Source organism: Orycteropus afer, unplaced genomic scaffold (genome assembly GCF_000298275.1).
Source record: "Orycteropus afer afer isolate SDZICR_OR568_19922 unplaced genomic scaffold, OryAfe1.0 scaffold00192, whole genome shotgun sequence".
Classification (NCBI taxonomy): Eukaryota; Metazoa; Chordata; class Mammalia; order Tubulidentata; family Orycteropodidae; genus Orycteropus; species Orycteropus afer.
The window spans coordinates 4,229,662-4,232,924 of NW_006921779.1; positions in this window are offsets into that span (position 1 = coordinate 4,229,662).

A 3,263-nucleotide genomic window follows, 5' to 3' on the forward strand; every position below is an offset into this window, starting at 1 on the left:
ACTGCCCAGTACTGAGCCTCCAAAGACCAGGAGGAAGACAATGTCCTCCTACTGCCATCCCTAAAGCCATGTACTCTGCCAGGGAGGAGATGGGTCATTGTGGATTCAAGCCATCGACCGTGGGTTGATCACCTCTGAGGACATTTTAATTAACCATCAGATCCCAGAGCTGTTCCATCCTTCCTTTCCCCACCCTCTCCCTGATCTTCCACCACTGCCATTCCTAACACACAAATAAGAAACAAACACCAAACAGCACAATACACTGATAGATTACCCCAGAGGGTGTTCATTGTGGGAGAGTCAGAGAAGAGGGTTCCAGGACCCTCAATGTGACCTGATCTGGCTGATCTAGAAAACCGCTAAGGGAATTTCCAGCTTGACTATCAGATGTCTGTCTTGTACTAGAGCTCTGGTGGTGCAGTGGTTAAAGGATTTGGCTGCTAACCAAAAGGTCAGTGGTTTTAACCCACCAGCGGGTCCATGGGAAAAAGATGAGGCAATCTGCTTTCATAAAAGAGTTACAGCCTTGGAAACCCTGTGGGGAAGTTCCACTCTGTCCTGTAGGGCCTCTATGAGTTGGAATTGACTCAAAGCAGTAGCATTTGCCTTGTACTGGTCAGGGACTCGAGATCCAGGGACTAGACCCAGTCCTGTGGCTGACTGGCTGAATGATCTTAGACTAATCACTTGGTGCTGAAGTACCTCAACGATTTCTCACCTATAAAACAAGAACAATAGCGGGAAGAGTACATAAAATATGTGCAAGATTGTTTGTTGTTATTGTTGTTAGCGGCATGGAGTTGCCTCTCACCCAGCTCACGAAGACCCCATGTCATCCTCTTCTGCACCATCCCCAGGATCAGTTGCAGATCAAGCTGTTGTGCTCCACAGAGTTTTCACTGGCTGATTTTCAGAAGTGGGAGTAGGCCTCTCTTCCTAGTTCATCTTAGTCTGGAACCTGTTAAGCATCATAACAACTCACAAGTCTCCACTGACAAGTGGGTTGTGGCTGTGCATGGCTGGGAATCAAATTCTAGTATCCTGCATGGAAGCCAAGAATTTTACCACTGAGCCACCACCGCTACCCTTCCCCACCCCCGAAAAAAAGTATGTTTAGAGCCTTAATATCTCAGATCACATATCTACAACTCTGTCTGAAGCACCTTCTCTCAAGTCAGCTCTGAGGGGTGGCATCATTATATCCATTTTTACAGATGGGCAACATGAGGCAGGAAGGGAGAAGTGGGTCCACAGCTACTAACTTTCAGAGCCATAATTTGAGCTCTCAGTCTTCTCTCCAGCACCAGAAAAACCACACAGACACACACACACACACACACACACACACACACACAAATGCCTTCAAGTAGATTCTGATTCACAGGGACTCTATAAGACAGGGTAGAAATCCCCCATAGGGTTTCCAAGGCTTTAATCTTTACAGAAGCTGACTGATACATCTTTCTCCCATGGAGCAACTGATGAGTTCAAACCACTGACCTTTCAGTTAGAAGCCAAGTCCCTTAACCACCACACCACCAGAGCTCCTTTTTCCATCACTAGAATTTGTCTTAAGAGGTTCTTATTAGACTAATTACCATGACAGCTACCATGTTTAAGCACTTACCTTGTGTCAAGAGCTATACTAAATCAGAGCTTGTCAAACTTGACTATACATAAGGAACCCCTGGAAGTCTTGTTGAAATGAAGATTCAGATTCTGGGGTGGGGCCTGAGATTCTGCATATCTAACCAGCACCCAGGTGATATTGATGCCACAGGTCCAAGGACCATACTTTGAACATCAAAATGCTAAATGCTTCATTTCGTTAATCATCACAACAACCCCATGAAATAGAACAGGTACTGTTAATGTCATCCCTGTTTTACAGGGGAAACTGAGACTTGGAGAAATGACAAAACTTGATCAAGTCACAGAGCTAAGCAGAAGATCCAAGATTTGAACCCAGGTTGTCTGGCCTGATTCCACCTCCTTAGCCCAGCATCATGTCATCTACCCAGCATTTGCCTGAAAAGCCAATGACCTAACACTATATGAGCTTCTCACTTTCTCTCTCTCACTGCGGTTGAGTCAGATCCAACTCATAGCAACCCCTCCTTGGGTTTCTGAGGCAGTGTCACTATGGAAGTAGATTGCCATGCCAGGAGTATTCATGTCCTAGGGCAGCCATAACAAAATACCACAATGTGGGTGATTTTGAACAACAGATATATATTGTCTCCCAGTTCTGGAGGCTTGGAGTCCTATTCAAGGTGTGGCAGTGTATATTTTATCCAAAGGCTCTAGGAAAAGATCCTTTCTTATCTCTGTCTCTCAGATTCTGGCAGCCCCAGGTGTTCCTTGCCCTTAGATGCATCTTCACATGCCCATCTTTCCTCTGTCTGTTTCTACAGTGTCTCTTGTTTTATAGGACACTACTCAGTTGGATTAGGATCCATCCTACTTGACTATGACTTAATCAATAGCATCTTCAAAGACCCTATTTCCAAACAAGGTCATGTTCAAAGGCACCAGAGGTTAAGAGTTCAACATAAATTTTTTGGGGAAAAAATTCCTTCCATAATATTAGGGGTGAGGCGCTGAGGATGGGCAGGGGAGCTCAGAGGATGCAACAGCAGGTGGTGTTAGGAAGGATATGGGTCTTCAAGAGAAACAATGGCCTCAGCAATAGAGGAAGGTACAGTTTGGAAAGCAGACATTGCCACAACCAGAAGAGAGATGCTGATTCTGGAAATTTCTTCTGCTAAGTTGGGAGAGCTGTGAGCTGGGGATGGTTTGCTGTGAGGAGAGAAAATTTTAATTGGATTGGCAAAAGACCCTGGAGCCAGGATGAGAAGGAGGAACCCCCACCCTCAGAGACCAGGGGAGCTAAGAAGTCTCAGGTTCAGGGGGTGACCTTGCAAGTGTCACAAGAGAAAAAACATAAATGTGAAAATGCTCACACCCTTTCTTCCTGCTTGTCTACTTGGAAGGGTTCTGTTATTGCCTGCTCAGTTCCTCAGCCTTTGTGGTAACAGTGAGAGAGAAGACTGAGAGACCCCAGGACTGGCTGGCCAAAGGGACAAGGCAGAGTCACTGGCAGAGAGAAATGAGCAGTTGACAAGGTGGAGGAAGAGGGGAAAACTAAAGCAAGGGTCGTGCACTCGAATGTCAACAGGGCAGGGTGCTGGGGCAAGGGAGTGTTGGGAAGGCGTGAGGTGGCCCAGTGTTGCCAGAGCTGATTTTTCTAGAGAAGCTGG